Source organism: Saimiri boliviensis, chromosome 4 (assembly GCF_048565385.1).
Source record: "Saimiri boliviensis isolate mSaiBol1 chromosome 4, mSaiBol1.pri, whole genome shotgun sequence".
NCBI classification, from domain to species: Eukaryota; Metazoa; Chordata; class Mammalia; order Primates; family Cebidae; genus Saimiri; species Saimiri boliviensis.
This window is the reverse complement of record NC_133452.1, coordinates 20,606,508-20,626,196: the sequence shown is the minus strand read 5'-3', so window position 1 is coordinate 20,626,196 and position 19,689 is coordinate 20,606,508. Positions and strand designations below refer to the sequence as shown.

The 19,689-nt window shown below is 35.3% G+C and overlaps 1 protein-coding gene across 4 annotated transcripts in view; it reads left to right on the top strand.

Annotated features, from left to right (window-relative positions):
• TAB2 (TGF-beta activated kinase 1 (MAP3K7) binding protein 2) overlaps positions 1-19,689 on the top strand; it is a 91,886-nt gene that overhangs the window by 8,689 nt on the left and 63,508 nt on the right. The window contains exon 2 of one of the 4 annotated variants that reach the window (XM_039467587.2): positions 16,462-16,610. The exons of 2 other annotated variants lie outside the window; for them this stretch is intronic. The gene's annotated coding sequence lies outside the window, so the exon portion shown is untranslated. Of the gene's footprint in view, positions 1-3; positions 16,611-19,689 lie in introns of those variants that run through there. One more of the 4 variants, XM_074397295.1, reaches the window with a different exon arrangement.

Below are 19,689 nucleotides of genomic sequence, written 5' to 3'. Positions count from 1 at the left end.
TAAGTTATCTGTATTACTGTAGTACCAGAAAGAATAAACAAATGGTGTTATTATCTTTTAAAATATTACTTATACAAATAGCATTCAATACTGATTATTACAGCAAAATATTCTACAACAGTTACACTGGTTTATTCAATAGATTAAGAAAAATTTTTATCCTGGATGACAAAGCAAGTCCCCATCTCAAAAAAAAAACAGTTTAAAAAACTCATTGTGTTTTATTAAGTTCATAGGCTTAGAACATTCTATAAGGTATATACCTGAAATCTCTTAGCCTAGAGGTAATAAATACCCTTTAGTCTTAGACATGTGCAGTTTTTGTGCAATCTGTAAAATAAAACCAGAAGCACAAATAGTGAGGAGATCCAACCATTAATCATAGGATAAATGACATGTTATTATGGTAGAAAGAATTTTAAGGTACATATTGGTCTTTTTAGCCGTGTTTTTTTAGAGCTGTTTTTAGCTTTTGCTGTTGCAAAAGTCAACATGTAGTGTGAAGTATTATGCACAGAAGTTTGATTTTTGTTTTGATCAAATACCATTATTTAGAAAACCTAACATTTTCAAGTCTTTTTGATGGGTCACTTAGTATCAGTAATAATTAGATCAGCAAATTAATTTTGCCTTTTTGTAGTTAGCAAGAGTTTATTTTCAGCAAAGTTAATAATTGCATAAAAATTTAAGTGGGAAAAACTGCCCTTTCAACATTAATATTCAGATCTATGGCATAAAGCGTATTATATAGATATTTGCATTCATATTCTTGACATTCTATGGACTATTTTGTCTTTTATGCTTTTCTTTTAAACTAGCCTTTCCTGAGTGTAGGTTTCTTTTAGTGTTAAGTCATCATTATAAAATACAGGCAAGAAGATGGTTGTTTTTTTAAAAATTTAGGACAGAATAAACATTCCATTTAATTCATTGAGCTCAAATTGTGGCATAGTTGCTTGGTTAATTTTATTTATTGTTTTGTTATTTATTTAGAAATGGAAGTTTTGTTATGTTGCCCAGGCTGGTCTTGATTCTTAGGCCCAAGCCATTCTCTTGCCTCATCTTTCCAAGTAGGTAGGAGTATGACATGCCACTGAGCCTGGCAACTTGGTTAATTTTTAAAAGACAATTAGTGACCTGATAAACATGAGCATCTGCTCTTCAGAAGTTAAGCAGCTCTATGTTGCCGATGTACATAGGTGTCACAGTTGTTACTAGAATTGTGAGAAAATATGCTCAAGGAAACATCCAAGGGATCCATGTCAAAAGTTGCTAGAAATACAGACATTTTATGATTTGAGGTGAGAGTAACTGTTACTGTTTACTCTGTGTGATTAGCATGTACCTGAATTGTACTTGACCAAAGTACTCTTTGCCCACCTTGTGATGATTTTACAGGGCATGGAAAAATAAGCACATGGAAATGGGGATTTCAGAAGAAAATTTCCACTTCCGCATAGGGCGATTCTGCTTTTTGGCATATAAATGTGCATTGACACATATTGAATGCCCTTTGAGATTTGTCTAGCTAAGGTAATTAGCCTGCATGAGGCATACTAATTCTCTTCATGAGATTTTTTTTCCCCTCATGAACAGTGGCATACATTTAAAAGATGGCAGAGCCATTGCTTTAATTTAAATGGGACAAGAAGTACTCTTTTTTTTTAGACAGAGTTTCACTCGTTACCCAGGCTGGAGTGCAATGGCGTGATCTCGGCTCACCGCAACCTCCGCCTCCTGGGTTCAGGCAGTTCTCCTGCCTCAGCCTCCTGAGTAGCTGGGATTACAGGCATGTGCCACCATGCCCAGCTAATTTTTTGTATCTTTAATAGAGACGGGGTTTCACCATGTTGACCAGGATGGTCTCGATCTCTTGACCTCGTGATCCACCCGCCTCGGCCTCCCAAAGTGCTGGGATTACAGGCTTGAGCCACCACACCCAGCCAAGAAGTACTCTTGTTGAAGGTAACTGGTTCATGGGAAGTTTGAAGTGGTCATCTTAAACAAACCAAGCTATCAGTACATCAACTTTTATAGACTATCGTGATTAAAAAAAAATTAAAACTCCATAGAGTATGTTTCATATGCCCTCTGTGACATGCCTGTGCAGAATAGCTGGCTAACCCAAGAAATGTTGCCTTACTCATTCTTCCATTGTGTCTCATCTCTGCCTTTTGTGTGTGTGTGTGAGACAGAGTCTCAGTCTGTTGCCCAGGCTGGAGTGCAGTGGCACAATCTCGGCCCACTGCAACCTCTGCCTCCGGGTTCAAGTGATTCTCCTGCTTCAGCCTCCTGAGTAGCTGGGACTACAGGTGCATGTCACCATGCCTGGCTAATTTTTTAAATTCTTAGTGGAGACAGGGTTTCACCGTGTTAGCAAGGATGGTCTCGATCTCCTGACTTTGTAATCCACCCGCCTCGGCCTCCCAAAGTGCTGGGATTACAGGCGTGAGCCACTTCACCTGGCCTCTACATTCTTTATTATTCAAACTACGTTACTTACCCAGTAGTTTTGAGTTCCTGATGTGTGCTAGTAGTTTGCTAGGTCAAAGGGGCGGGCAGATGTATAAGATACAATTCTTGTCCTTAAGAGATACAGATACAAACACATGTGATCTACTGCGATAGATGCTGTGACAGGGTTAAACAAAATACTTTAGGAATCCATAGGAGGTAGTTATCTCCTATGGATAAGGATTAGACAGTATCTCCTATTCAGCAAGGGTTGAAAGGATATGACAGGGAAAATTTCCAAGGAAAACTGACAATAGGCAAGGAATAAAAACACAGGTTGCAGATAGAGAGGTCTTTTTTAGACAGAGAGAAACACCATGCATAAAGGATGGAGGTAGGAAAGTCCACATGTGTATAGTAACTGTGAGTAGTTCTACCGTGCATTAGGTACCAGTGGTGGGTTAGCTGGAAGTAAGGTGGAAAATAAGAAAAAAAGAGCATTTAGATGCCTGTATATTCCATAAAGGAGATTTGACTTCATCTTTCAAATGATGGAAGACAAGTTCTTAACTTAACATTCTGGAAAGATTCTCTGACTGTAATGTAGAAAATACTTTAGAAAAGAGCCAGGCTTGGGAGGAAGAGGTAGGCATGTAAGTATCTATTTGAGACTTGATTAGGACCCAAATTAAGGCTCTGATAATGGAGTAATTAAGAAGAGTAGGTAATGTGTTTGAGAAAAGAATATTGCGTGTGAAGTAGAGCTGTGAAGATTGCACATGCCCTGGCTTGAGTTCCTGGATAGTGGTGATGGTGATGTTCACCAATACAGAACAGACCAGGGTCGCAACAGGTGAGGAAGATGTTTAAGTTCTGTTTGTTCTTTATAAGGCTCTATGGAAGGAGAAAGAGGAAGACTTTACTTTATATGGGGGAGACAGAGAAGGCTTCTCTTATTAGATAACATTTGAACAGGTGCATGAATGAAAGTAGAAGCAGTAGCAAATTTAGTGGCCTTTAGGTGGAATGTGCTTGCCATCTTCTAAGAGCAGGAAGGCCAATACAATTGGAGCTGAGTTGGGGAGCTGGGGGAGGTGGAAATAGGGTAGATGAACTGTGTATATGCTGTTCATGTAGGGTACTTAGATTGTAACAAGGACTTTAGATTTTAGTCAGGATGGGTAGGAACTCACCAAAGGATTTTAACATAAAATCTAATTTGTGTCCCCCCACGCCCACTTCTTAGAACATGATTGGCATTTATATGTATATGGTTCTATAACATTATTTATATGTATAAATTCATGTGACCTTCACAATTAGGCTATAAAACTGTTTCATCATCATAAAGAGACTCCTTTGTGTTACTCCTTAAGTTTTACTTTTCCTTCTAGCCTTAAGTCCTGGCAACTACTCATCTGTTTCTGTTCTGTATCACTATAAATGTCACTTCAAGAATGTTACATAAATGAAATCATATATGATGTTTCCTTTGGAGATGGGCTTTTTTACACTCAGTATAATCCCTATGTAATCCTTCCAAATTGTTGCATGTATGAATAGTTCATTCCTTTCTAATGCTCAAGAGTTAACCATTATGTAAACTCTTTAGCATTATGGGTGTACCACAATTTGACTTTTGAATTTCCAGCTTTGTATGGATATACCACAATTTGACTTTTGAATTTCCTGCTTTGGGTGTAAAAATAAAGCTGCTGTGAACAGGTACAAGATTTTATGTGAAAATATCTTTTCATCTCTGTGGGATAAATTCCGAAGAGTGCAGTTATTGGGTTGTGTGATAAATATATGTTTAAATAAGAAACTGCCAGACTTTCAGAGTGGCTGTACCATTTTACATTCCCACCAGCAATATGTGAGAAATCTGTAGTTTCTCTGCATCCTCCCCAGCATTGGTATTGTCAGTATTTCTTATTTCAGCCAGTCTAATAATATGTAGTGACCATTAATTTGCATATCTCTAATAGCTAATGATATTGAACATATGTTTATGTGTTGCTTTGCTGTCTACATATCCTCTGTGGTGATGCGTGTTCAAGTCTTTTGCTCATATTCTTTTTTTTGTTTTGTTTTCTCGTTGAGTTTAGGGAGTTCTTTATACATTCTAGATCCAAGTCCTTTGTTGAATATGTGAGTTACAAATACTTTCTCCTGGTACATGGCATGTCTATATATCCTCTTAACAGAGTCTTTTGCAGAGCAAAAAAAAAGAAAATTAGCTTTGATGAAGTTTATTTTATGTATTTTTTATTTGATGGATTATACCTTTCTTGTCAAGTTTGCGAACACTAGCTAACCTTCGGTCTCAATGAAAAAAAGACTATTGTTCCTTTATTTAATTACTTTTGTACCTTTGTCCAAAATCAGATACCCATAATTGTGAGGATCTATTTCTGGATTCTCTGTTCTATTCCATTGATCTTTGTGTCTGTCCCTCCACCGGTACCACACTGTTTGATTACTGTAGCTATATAATTAGATATTGAAATTTCTCCAACTTTACTCTCCTTTTTCAGAATTGCTTTAGCTATTCTAGTTCCTTTCCATGTATGACTTAGAATCTATAAAAATGTCAGTTTCAGGGAAATTGACATTTTTATTTTGCTGAATCTTCAATCTATGAATATGGTATGTCTCTTATTTAATTATTTTTTATCAGCATTTTTTAGTTTCTAGCATAAAAATCCCATGCATGTTATGTTAGATTTATACCCAGATGTATATTTTTTGGAACAATTGTAAGTGATACTGTGTTTTTACTTCTGATTTCCAATTGTTCATTTCTAATATGTGGCAGTATGGTTGGTTGATTTCTGTGGGTGGACCTTATATTCTGAGACTTCACTAAATTACCAGTTTTAGGAGGTTTTATTTTGTAGATTCTCTGGGTTTTCTAATGTGCTCGTGCATACAGTTTTTTTAGATTTTTTTTCTTCCCAATCTGTATGCCTTTTATTTCCTTTTCTTGTTCTACTACTTGCAGTGCTATTTCATAATAGTGGTAGGAGCTGGCAAGCTTGTTTCTGATCTTAATGGAAAAGCATTCAGTCTTTCACCATTAAGTGTATGTTAGCTGGAGGTTTTTTGTAAATGCTGTTTATCAAGTTGAGAAAATTCCCTTTTTATTCCTAGTTTGTTACGCGTTTTTATCACGGGTGGGTCTTAAAGTTTTTCAAATGCTTTTTTCTACATTGATTGATGTGATCATATGGCTTTTCTTCTTTAAGCCAGTAACTAGTGGTAACTTCTCTTTTTAAAGATTCACTCTGACCGCTCTGTGTAGAGCAGACTTTGGAGATAGAGCAAAGATTTAAACAAGGAAACTGTATTAGAAATTATTGTCATACTCTGGATAAGAGATAATGGTGGCTGGGACCAGGACGTTAATAGGAAAGGGTGAGAAGAGATCAGATTTTGGATATATTTCAAACTCTGTGTGGGAAGGAATTGCTGACAAGTTGGATCTGAGGCATAGAAGATAATTCAAGGGTGACAGAGATTTGTGGCCCAAGCACTTGGAAGTATGGAGTTGCCATTGACTGATTTTGGGAATGTGGTAAAGTAGCAAGTTTAAACCAAGCAATCAGGAACTTTTTTTTTTTTTTTTTTTTTTTTTTTTCTGGACGTGTTAACTTTGAAATGCCTTTTAGACATATAACTGGTGATACCAACTAGGCAGTTCATTCAGTATAATGGAATTCAGGCAAGAGATTTGGACTAGAAATATGAATTTGGGAATAATCAGTGGAATTGATGTGAAAGAAGCTATAGTGTTATTTGTTGAAAACTATACCTGTAACTGCTTACTAGTTACTATAATTTAAGATTTATTAGCAAAAAGCCAGACTCTTCTAACATGTGAAAGAACTTTGTGAGAATTTGGATTAGTTCTGCTGTGTATGTGACATGAAATGCAACAGAAATTATGTGATTGGGAGGTGATTTGGGGATGGATATTTTAATATGTACTTAATCATACTTGATAAGTAGATGGCTGTGATTGTGGTCATCTAATAGTGTCTTACTAACTTAGAGCTTTGTTCCAGATTTTAATAAAATAAAGTAACTGTGTTGTGGAAGGGCTTTGACACTGTTACTAAGTGCCAAATGACTTTCTGTGGCAACATTTGTCTTACAGATGAAAACAGCCAGAGAGATAAATGAAAAAATAAAGATTAAAAACAGGAATGTAAAATAGCTAGCAAGGAGAGACTTAGAGCCAGAAATAAATCAGTAAAGAGAAACAGGTGAGTCTCAGTCACAGAGATTTTGTAGAAAGGCGTATCTTCTGAGTCCCACTCTGATAATGTTTACTTTGTATTAATGTATTTTGGAAAGTGTATTTTAAATGCCACAAGTTTTTTCTGTTGTAACCGATTATTAGCTCCAGTGATATTTCCTTATTGATAATTTGTATCTTTCTAGCACTTTGCTTTATCTACCCCATTGCAAGATTACCATGTTGTATTATAGTTATGTTTACTTTTCAGTTTCTCCCTCTAAATTTAAGTTTTTATAGCATGAGTGTGATACCTTGGCACTTGAGTGCTCAGTAAATATTTGTGAATGAGTGGACACACACTACTAGAGTTTAAAGCTAGTAAACTTGATTATTTTTAAAAGTAAATGAGTTTTTGGGATTCTGGAGTACAGCTTGTGGTTGAATGTCTTTCTGATGCTTCCAAACAAGCATTCTACCACTAGAGATTGCACCCATACATAGCAGCATCATCAACCCAGGGTTGGTGAGGCATACATTTTGCCTCTTGCTCTTTTTTCTCTTTTCTTTAGTGGTAATGGATTTATGCAAATTTATCTAAACTTTGGCCCAGACTTCTTGTGTTGAGTGGAGTACATATTGCAAATAGTAGACTAGACTTAGAGTTAACTCCATAATAGCATGTCTCATAGGAAATTTCTTGTGCACATTTTAAAAAGAAGGAGTGTTTATCTGTCTGCCTTCTACCCAGTCCTTTTACCCATTTTCAGGTAGATGGTTAGAAGTATAGGCCAAGTTTCTTTTCAGTACTTTTATATGCCTTTTCACTTTTGAGCTTTACAAGACAAAAATACCCTTTGCCCTTACTATTCCAGTGCAGATTTAAATATTAGAATATTAGGAGATTAGGTATTTCTAAAACCATATATTCTTTTATTTCCAGATTCATTGTGTGTGTGTGTGTGTGTGTACATACACATGTGTGTGTCTACATACACGTATGTATGTCTATATGTGTGTACAGATACATATATTGTGTTAGTCCGTGGCAAATTACTAAAGTTTGTAAGAAGAATGGCTTTCTATGGTATTGTTGACACCAACAAAGTAAGAATGTTGTAAGTGCTCTGTTTTAAGTTTCTTGGGGAATAAGGAAAGGGAGCTGTATAAAATCATTCTTTTTCTAGTAGGACAGAACTATGTAGTTAACTGAGTCTCATATAGAAGTACCTGGTCACGTGATTATTGGGAGCATTAAATGAGTGAATGCTTTATAAATCATTTGACCTAGTACCTAGCACTTAGTAAATGTAAACTATTAATAGAAAATTTATTGCTATAAAATACTTATATTATAAAAATAATAAACTTTATACTTTATAATTATTTTTGTTACAACTCTTCGTTTGCCTTTCTTGATGCCATTCTTCCCTGCATTTTCTCTGCCTAATTTTTCTGACTTTAAATTCTTCATCCTCTGGTCTCCTCTCTCTTGCCTTTTTTTCGTTATTCCCTACATCAGTGTCAACATCTTCTGCTGAAACTCAATACAGCATATCTCTACAAAATCTCTTGCCTTTCTTAGGAAGGAAAGTGACATGATTCAGCCAGTATTTTAGGAAGCTAGCAAAGTTTGTTACCACTGTGAAATACAGTTTAAAAAGGCTTAGCCAGGCATGAAGTCTGTAATACCAGCATCTTGAAAGGCCAAGGCAAGAGGATTGCTGAAGCCAAGAGTTTGAGACCAGCCTGGGCAACATAGCAAGACCCCACCTCTACTAAAAATAAAAAACTAGCTGGGCAGGTAAGATGCACCTGTATAGTCCACCTACTCAATAGGCTGAGTTGAGAGAATCGCTTGAGCCCAAGAGTTTGAGGCTGCATACCTATGATTATACCGCAGCACTCCAACCTGGAAAACAGAGTAAGACCTGGTCTCCTAAAAAAAAGAGAAAGAAAAGCTTGAGAGTAGAATAAGCAGTCTAGAGGTCATGGTGTTAGGTGATTGTCCAGGTAACACATGCTTAAACAAGGAATAGAGAATAGAGGTGGTGGAATAGAGAAGTTGTTGTGAGAGTAATCAGTGAAATTAACAGAGAAATATATTAGTGAGTAGGAGGCAGTGAGTTGAGTTTTGGACAAGATGACTTTAGGTTGCTAGCATGGTATTGTCAGGTTATTAGTTTACTTGTTCCATCCCCACCCCTCCCTTCCCCCTCACTCACTCACTCACTCACTGAATTCCGTTGCTATTAGTCTAAGAACTTCCCTTAGGAAAAGTAATTTTTTTTTTTTTTAGTCACAGCAGTAGAACTTGAAATGTGTGGAGAGCAATTCTCCATTTCCTACCCACATTCTCATTATCCTCTTTAGGTCCATTCCCCCAGGGAAAAAGATTTAGATTATTTAGAATAATATCTACTGCCATCATTACTACCTCACTACCCCACCTCTAGGAAATTGGTAAAAAAGTTTATGTATGTATTTACATGCATATATTTGAGACAAGGTATTACTCTGTCACCTAGGCTGGAGGGCATTGGTACAGTCATAGCTCACTGCAGCCTTAACTTCTTGGGCTCAGCCTTAACCTCCCACCTTAGTCTCCCAAGTAGCTGGGACTTCAGGCATGAGCCACCATGCCCGTCTAATCCTTTTTTTAGAATATTTTATAGAGGCATGGTTTTGCTGTGTTGCACAGGCTAGTCTCGAACTCCTGGGCTCAAACGATCCTACTGCTTTGGCCTCCCAAACTGCTGGTATTACAAATATGAGTCACTACACCTGGCCTAGTTTTTTATTTTTATATCAAATAAATGAAGCAACTTGTTAGGGCTCTTTGAAGAAAAATAAAACTTTTTAAACTGTTTGTGATTAAAATATTAATAAGCAGAGTAACACCTCATTCATCGAGTATCTTTAGTTAATAAGTAGGTAAGGTGACTGAAACTTACCCCTTAATCTATTTTAGAGATTTTGTAATACATATATCATGTATATGATACATATATATATATACATGATATATATAATATATATATCATGTATAGTAGATACTCATAGCTCCAAATCTATTTCTTTATAATGTTTCACATACTTTGCTGCTTTCTGAAATAGTGACACCTCCTCCCCTTTCACCCTGCATAGTAAACCTTTTCTGGAAGATAAAAACAACTTTGTTTCAGAGCTTCAGAATGAGTCAGGAACCTCAGGTTCCAGTCCAAGGCCTGGCACTAAGTTGTTATTTGAGAACTGAATTATAGACTCTAGAACAGTGCCTGGCATGTAGTAGTGCTTAACCAATATGTTTGGAATGAATCATTGTCTTGTGCCGAGTTTAGTGCTCCTTCCTTGATTTATTACTTGAATTCATTGCTGCCTAGTAAATAAGCTTCTGGGTTCTTAATTAAACAGGAGTATCTAGGTTCTGATAGAGGTGAACTTTAAGCATAACTTACGTCCATTTTAACTGCTTAGTGGAACTTTTGGCCTTATCTTGATGTATTTTCTGGTACTCCAAGTTGCCAAGCAGATGATTTTCTAGTGCTTGGTTTATTGGGGGCACTTGCTGAGTACTTTTTATGTGCCTACATTAATGTATATGCAGTGTTCTACACTTAAGCACATAGCACATGTCTCCAAGGATCTTGTGGAGACACAGAATTGGAACTATGTAAGAGAATAATTAAATGTTGAATCATAAACCATTGACCTATTGGTATATTAGTAGTTCTAGGAAAAGGTCCATGTGGGCTGAAGCAGGATAAAAAGGATTCAAGTAGAAGGAGAAATTGGAATTGGATTTGAAGAGATGGTTAAGATTTTGATAAGCCTCAAGGTGAAGCCGTAACATTCTAAGCAAGGGCAGTAACGTAGTAAGCAAATAAAGGAAAGTATGGGTTGAACATGTTCAGACAGGCCTGCCCAGATTTCTAAGGGTGTAGGGACTGCTGGGAAATAGAAGCAGGTGAATTTAATAGAGTAGTTTTAATCTACATGTCCCTGAAGGAATCCAGGGATAGTTTAGAGGGCTGCATGTATTTAGATGAGAAAACAAATGATATCTTTATGTTTTGATTAACTTTGAACTGAAATTTAGCATGTCCTTTTAATAAGATTTTAAGCGGCAGACTACAGTAGTATTAGCAGTACCTATGTCTTTTATTACTAATAGCAAAAGCACAGATAGTTTTAGATTACTTTACAGTTGTGAGTATCTCCAAATATAATTTATGCATATTACTACTTCAGAATTATGGTTTTTATTAGACTCTTGCTAGATTTTATTATATTATTACTAAAGAAGCATGTGTATATCACATATAAGGTTTTTAAAAACATTTGATAACTGTGTTTCAGTATAATTGGTTTTCTTGGTAATATTTTATGCACTTAAAACCATATTTTCAAAAACAATTAACTATATTTTAGTAAAATTAGCTTTTTTTATAATCCTAGGTATTGCATTTAAAACCTTTCTGAAGGGAACTCTGTAGTTTCCTGCAGACTGCCAGAGGGATTCATGACCCCTGATCTAGTGGAACCAAACTGGAGAAGGCAATGAAAACCACACTAAGGGGTTTTAGCCGAAGTGATAAGCAGGAAAGGAGCCTTGCCAGTTTTGTTCATTTGTTTGTTTTATTTCCATTACAGAATAAATACGTTAATATGGAAAATTTCAAAGTTTCAACAAGTTTAGAAAAAAGTTCAAACTCTTCTTAGCTCACAACTATAGATAAACTGTTTAAAAAAGTAGCAGAAACTCATCTTGTAATACCACAGTCACTATCCTCCCTCTTTTATTATTTATTTGTTTATTAAATTCCTGTGCAATTGAGTGAAATACTTGAAGTGGTTATATAGGAAAATTTCTCAGTCTGTTGTACTATACTTACACAGCAGTTGGGAAGACTGTGGCAGTGAGGTAAGCAGTGAGTCTGGTCATTTATGTTTTAGAAGATAGGGATAGCATGGTAAATAGAGGTAGAGTAGAATTGCAGAAGATGTTGGAAAGAAAAAATTACAGAATTTGGTGGTATGGGAGCTGAGATGCATGGAGTCAGGTAAAGGAGAGTATCAGGAAGAAAGTTAAGTATAGGGTGCCTAAATTAGGATTCTTAGAATAATATTATACAGATTCACAATGCCTTATCTGAAACCCTGAGGCCAGCTGCGTTTTAGAGTTCAAATATTTTTGGATTTTGGAAAGGTAACATGTATATTGTATATCATACAATTCACCCAGCAAAGTCTGAGTGATCATCCTGTAACTAGACACTACTGTTTCTGCAGTGAAGGTGAAAATATTCATTTTCACCTTCAAGTAAGTGAAGTGGGCTAACTCAAGCCTATAAATAACCTGTATCAGTTCAAGTCAAATATTTGCCACCACCAAATGAGTTTCCCTATGAAGCTTCATGGAATAATCTTGTCCTAACTTTTTAGATCTCAGTACTGTGGAAATGACTGTGGACTGTATTGACTGTAATAACCAGTGAGGAGAGTTTTAGGAGTTGTATTTTGAGGAATGTTAATTACAAAATGGATGAGATTTGAAGGAATTAGGTAAAGGTAACGAAAGAGAAGAGAGAAGAGTTAAGGTAACTTCACTTTTCAGGATGAAAAGAAAACTGCTACTTCTGACAAAAATGCAAAGTTGAGGAGGGAAACTAGTCTTGGAAGAGGGTAAGTTTAAACATAAGTACAATTAAGAAGAAACAACATATTTTTACTTCACATGAAAGCTTGGAAGTTGTTGGAGTGCAAAATTTACTTTTAAAATGAAACCTGCAAGGAGCCTAACAGCAACCTACAAGGAGCCTAACAGACTGATGTTGAGATCTTAAATTGTTTCTGAATTGGTAACAGAAATTATCAGTTGAAAAGGTGTGCCTAAATAAGTGAGGGTTGTGACCCTACTCATGGAACTAAACCTGGAAAATAGCATAGAAAAGGTGGAGTGAGATAATTCACCCTGTAACAGGATTCTTTTCTGTATGGTTGAATCATTCCTATGGCCATATTGATTATAATGTGACTATATTTAGAGTAGTAATTGTTCAGCAGCAGTGGGAGCTGCCATGTGCCATCACTGTTCTAAGTGCTGTAGCAAGCAGTCCATGCTGTTTTTGTCTTTTGGACTGGGTCAGGACATGAACTCACGTGGGAAGCATTAGCACAGGTAGCAGTGTAATTTTGTTAGAACATCTAGGATATAATTAATGCATGAATAGGTAAGATTGAGTAGGTTTTAACTTTTTTATCTGCCATTCTGTAATTTTAAAATTCACTCTAATAAATGGACTCAAACATTGACACTGTCATATAAGTAAAATCCTTAGAAATAAGGATAAGTATTCTTTAACAGAAAAGCATGGCCCAATAATTACTTTTTATTATTATTATTATTATTTTTTTTTTTTTTGAGGTGGAGTCTCTGTTGCCTAGGCTGGAGTGCAGTGATGAAATCTTGGCTCACTGCAACCTCCACCTCCCAGGTTCAAGTGATTCTCCTGCCTCAGCCTCCCTAGGAGCTGGGACGCCAAGTGTGCGCCACCAAGCCCAGCTAATTTTTGTATTTTTGGTAGAGACAGGGTTTTGCCGTATTGGCCAGGCTGGTCTTGAACTCCTGACCTCAAGTGATCCACCCACCTGGGCCTCCCACAGCACTGGGATTACAGGCATGAGCTACCATGCCACCCTCAGTAATTACTTGTAAAATTCATTTAATTGCTTAGTTTATTTTATATAAGTGTATGCATTTATTTTATGATTCATAAGTAATAAGACTAATTTTTTGTGTTAACTTTTATTCAGATTCTACTGATACTATTTTGAACATTGTTTTTCTTCTATTAAATAAGGGTGTTGGACTAGATAATCTATAAGGTTTCTTTCAACATCAGATCTATGATTTGGAATCTTAAGTTTCATCAAGTAGAATAAAGAGCTTAAACTACAATTTAAAGGAGATGCTCCTTAGAGTATGCTATGAGTTTAAGATGCCAGAGGAACAAGTGAGAGAATGAATGTTATAACTTTGCACCTCCATCTTTTTGGCAAACATTAAGAAGAGACATAGAAATAAGAATCCTAAGAAACTAGAATGCACAGTGTTGCCTGGAAGAAAAGTTTTCAGAAGAAAATTATCAGTAATGTCGAGTTAGTACAATAAAGAAGAAAGCTTGGACATGAGGTTAGAAAGCTACAGATACAATTCTGGTTTTAACTCTGCCGCTTATTGGAGTTTTGATAATCAGTAAAAATTACCTTTTTTTTTAAAGAGTGAAGGCAGATTCATTATAATTTGTAGATATAATTTGAATACCTGGAAAAACCGAGAGAATCAACTGAAATATTACTGTGAGTAATGAGATTTCAGTATGATGGCTAGTTATAAAATTTTTAAAGCAATGGTTTATCTGAAGTGGTTTTTTTTCTTGATGTTCTTTAAACTGAAAGCCCATCCATATGGGTCACTAAATGGAAATCCTTAAACTTAAATACCCTTTCGCCTTCTTTCTAAGGAGTATAGTAATTCAAATCATATCATCTAAGTTTTAGTATATTTTGAATAGGACACTTCCGTGTTAACTTCTTAAAACTATTTTAAAATAAAGTTGTGGCAGAGAATACATTTTAAATGACTATAAGGAAATCATTTTTTAAAATTCCTTGTGGTTTGTGATACTTACTGTATTACTTGGTAGTGTTAGAGAGGGTGTAATCTGATCTTTGAGCCATAGTTGGTAAATAATAATTTTGTGTGGAACCCACTGTTCTATCAGTAAGAGGAAAATTATTGGCCATATATAAGGCTTTTTTTTTTTGACCTTAAAACATAACCTGACTTAAAGACCAAGTTATATCATGCATTGATTGCTTTTATGTTTTTTTTAATAAAAAGCATTATGCCAGATCTATATATAACTTTTTAACAAGAGGTGTGTTGACAGAAGTATTTTCTACTTTACTTGAAGGAGAAGAATTATTTTTATATACTAAATATATATTGTTATTTATTTATCATCGGCTCTCAAAATTGACCTCTCTCATATACTCACTTCATGGCTATTCCAGAAGATAATTATTTACATATCTTAGAATGTGATGTAGATGAATTATTTAAACCTAAATCCTATTACCTAGTTGTTGCTTTAGCATTTGTGAAAATGAAAACTTTTTTTTTTTTTTTTTTTTGAGACAGAGTTTCGCTCTTGTTACCCAGGCTGGAGTGCAATGGCACGATCTCGGCTCACCGCAACCTCTGCCTCCTGGGTTCAGGCAATTCTCCTGCCTCAGCCTCCTGAGTAGCTGGGATTACAGGCACGTGCCACCATGCCCAGCTAATTTTTTGTAATTTTAGTAGAGACGGGGTTTCACCATGTTGACCAGGATGGTCTCGATCTCTTAACCTTGTGATCCGCCCGCCTCGGCCTCCCAAAGTGCTGGGATTACAGGCTTCAGCCACTGCGCCTGGCCGAAAATGAAAGCTTTAAGTATACCCACATGTTTAGAAGAAGAAAATGTGTTTCATTTTTTAATAATGCAGAAAAATATACTGAATACCTTTATGTGCCACACTGTTAGGTTCTTTACATACACTTCAGCTCAATCTCATGACATTAGGGTAGGTAGTGATATCCCATTTAATAGAAGGGAGATTTCTACAGTTTAAATTTAATGCTGTTCTGAAGTCAGATCTGAACTTAGACTTCTCTCTCCCAGAATATTTTTGTCCTACAGTGTGCCTTTACAAAAGATGGAAAATTTACATTTTTCACAAAAACTTTTACTCTTTATATTGCTAGTTACTGGAAATGCAGGGAGTTCAGTTTTTGGATTTTTGTCTTCACTGCTCTTTTTTGGCCTGTTACAATTTTCACAATATCTATGATCATTTGAGTGCAGCAGAAAGTTCTGTTTTGACTCCTGTGGGATTAGTTTCTTAGAGAAATTCCTAAGGGTACCAGCCTAACAAGCATAAGGACATCACTTCCAGGCTTTAATAATCAAAATAATATAACATTCTACTATTTGTAATATCCTATGATTTCTGTAACCTTTGTAGTTGCAAGTTTGTTCTTGGTTTTTGTTTTATATGGGCCTAACAAAAAAAAAAATTGTTTTTTTTTTTTTTTTAAATCATTGAATCTATTTTGGTAATGGAAAAAAGATTTTCCAGTGTGGTTAAGAACCACATCTTATGAGCTGTTCTTTGCCTCTCTTTAAGAATTACCAAGTATTTTTAAAAATTGGAACTTGACATTCAGTTCATTGCTTGGATATATCTTAAAGCATTTCTTAAGAAACCTCTGAGAATTGATCATAGGAAATTGGGGGAGCAGTTAGAAGATGATTGGAAATACGATAGTGAAAGGGAGGAGCAAAATGACCTGAAAATGAGGACTTTACAATTCCAGTTACAGATTTTGTTGTTGTTTTTCTCTTTCTGTTAGAGTTACTCTGTGGTCTCCTGTTGGACAGTCTGTTGCTAAAAGCCATTAGAGATTTTATAAAAACTACTCTTTTGAGTTTCTGGAATTGAGAGTCCAGAATAGGGTTTGGTAGGTTAAAAGAATGACTTAACTAAAGTAAACAGCATCCTTTGGTAACTTGCAATTTAAGGGACCCATTTTCCCTTCAGAATATTTTATGTGAGAGACTTTGGGGACTACCTTACTGCTGTTACATCTCATTATGTTATCTGGTCACGTTTCTTGTTCTGCCTACCTATAGTTTACTCTAGTTTCTCTTCTGCTTTCAAGGCTCCAGACCCAGTTCCTGGACCTGCCCTGGAAAAGAAGTATCCCGTAGAGATGAGCTCACTGCAGTTACTTAATTAACAATCTGTAAGCTGCAAAAATGGCAATGGGCCAACCAAGAACAGCTACAGTTTGAATTTTTCTATTTCCAGGTATGCTAAAGTCCATGGCACCAGTCAAGCTTAGCCTGTGTAACTGCCTTATTATTAAATCTATGGTAACTAAAACTTGACTTTCAAAACTTACAGTCATCTTGCTTTAAAGTATAGTAACATCTCTAACATCTAGGTAACATGCAGCTAGTATTGAGTTTAACAAACCCTTTGCTTGAATATTTCTAATTTAACTTGTTTGCTAGTAATAGCAAACTAATGCAAAAATATTTTAAGAAAAATAAATTTGAAATGCTATTGAGTGAAACCTTATAGACATACAAAAAAAAAAAAAAAAAAACCATTGAAAAACAAACAACAAAACTGCCTTCCTTTAAAAGGTTACATTGAGTACACGCAGTATAAGGAATTCAATTAATGAAACTACTTCTCTCTTCCTGAGATCTGTTCTACGCTATTAATGCCTTTACCTAAAGAGTTAATAGATTCTTATATGGCAAAACCCCATCTCCACTAAATATACAAAAAAATTAGCCAGGTGTAGTGGCATTCGCCTGTGGTCTCAGCTACTTGGGAACCTGAGGCACAAGAATCACTTGAACTCGGGGAGTCAGAGGTTGCAGTGAGCTGAGATTGTACCACTACACTCCAGCCTGGGCAACAGAGTGAGACTCTGTCTCCAAAATAAAAAGGTTAATACATTCTTCAGTAATTGGAAATTATAAATAGTATTTCTGGATAGAACCGAGCAATGTATTATAGTACTTTGCCTGAAGAATTTAATTATATTTTTAAACTAAGTGTGTAACTAATATTTGCTAATTTTTTTAACTTAATTACCCAAAAGAAGCCAGCCAAGGAAGTTAGAAATAGTAGAATCATCCTGGAGTGTAACAGCAAAAGCAGAAACTGAGGTTTCCTAATGCCTTAGATTTTTAACCAAGAGAAAGCTACCCATGAATGGCTAGAGGGCTAAGATCAGATAGTTTTTAAGGATATTTATTGCTTTTACCAATTTATATAGATGTAGAAACAGAATTAATCCTTGAAAGATGAGTTTATTTACTAAATGGGTAATCATACATGTCTTTTGATTTTAAAGTTCATCTAGGTTAGAGATTACCCAAAATTGAAGAGGATTGTATCCCAATTGTGAATTTAAAAGGCAGTCCTAATATTCTAGCATGTGCTTAACTCCTTCCTTTTATGCCTTCCGGCAGTATTAATGCATAATGAATTTAATATCTGGCAGTATAGTCAGCATTAGGTCACTGATTATGTGCCACATTATTTGTTTGGTGTTGAAAGAATTATGTGTCACTGAGTGTTGAATTATAGCTCAAAAGGGAGCTACTAATTAGAATCATTACTACTGTTATGTGAATTGAAGTGGAAATTAAAGAAAGAATTACATATGAATATCAAGTCTTGATAGTTATTTTCAGTGGTGCTATTAGTAATGGTGAAATTTTTCTCCATTATTCAATGTAAGTTGTGTGTAAAACAGTATGCTAGACACAGCAAGGATGTAGAAATGAATAATCCTTGTTTTAGTGAGCTTATAGACGAGTAATATGAAAGTATCATAATAGAAATGCATACAACATAAGAGTACTGGAGAGAACCAGCTTTGTGGAGAAGGTAATGTTTCTACTGAACCATGAAGGATAGATAGGATTCTTTAGAGAAAGTGGCAAGAGTATTTTTTAAGTAATAGAGATGAAAGTATATGATATATTATAGAAATTGTGAGCAGTCCAGTGTGCATAGAGAATAGTTGGATAGAGAGAGGTGTGATGGGAGATGAAGCTATGTCGTGTTTTTGAATGTCAAAAAAGGAGTTTGGACTTTAGTAGTCAATGGGAATCCATTGAAGATTTCTTAGAACTGGTATCTGTTAAGTCAGTGACTCTTTTGAAAAACTGACTACCATAGTGTGAGGGTTGAACTGATGAAGTTAGAGATTAGGCAGTAGTAATGCCTAATAAAGGACATTTACTTTATTTGTCAGGTATTGTGTAAAGAGTTTTACCTGCAGTTTCTCACTTAATCCTCACTACAGGAATGTTTTAAGAAATAATTAAAATAATACATGTTTAAGGCATTTAGCACAGGACTTAGCTCATAGTAAGTGTAGAACCAAAGTGATTGTACTCTAGGCTCAGAGAAAACAGTGTGTCTTCTCCACCTTTGTGTATTATAGTGCAATAACTTTCCATAAAGGTATTATGTTTATTGGGGGACTCTTCTATTTAATAGTAACAATAAACCTACTTATTTTTCTACCACCCCTTACCTCTTTCCTTTAGTTAATTAAGCCATTTCATTGATGGATGTGTAATATTTAGTTTGAGTGATTGAATAATAAATAGTTCACCTTGAGTTAGCCTTTGGTTAAAAAAAAAAAAAAAGTTACCTGGCTTCTTTGTTTTAACCAAGGATTACAAATTATGAGACTAAGCTTAGACATGGTTAATCATGGATGGACCTACAGATATAAATTCATAAGTGACATTTAAATTAAAAATTAACTGTAAATCTCATCTATTAAGCATCTTGATAATTGGTCAGTGCTGCAGCTGTTAACTGCACTCAATAACAGTTTCAGCATAGACAATATGGGTTTTGAGTTATTTGAAAGTACCTGTGGTTGGCTAATACAGATTCTTTCAAATAACTCATTCTGTTCTACTCTTACTCTGTCTGCATATCAGAATACAAGTCATGTTATGGGGAAATACATAAGGAATAACTTTAGTAATGCATGAGTATGTATTATGAAAATTAGGACAAATGACTAAACCTCCTTGGACTACATTCCATCCATGTGTCCTCCTACTGAGCCTCCTCTCCAAAATAATTAGTGTGTGTATACCTTCAGAATCTTTCCTATACAATCATATAAAAATATCTGTTTCAAAAACATCTATTTTCAGCATCATAGGAAAGGACAAAACAATTTTAAATAAAATACATCCTTGTATCTTTATTTTTACACAAAGGGTATTATACATGGAATCTGCATTTTTTTTCAATCAATGTCTTATAGGCCCGTATAATTATTTGGACATATTTGTCTGTATAATTATTTGGATATCGTACTCCACTAAAAAACAAC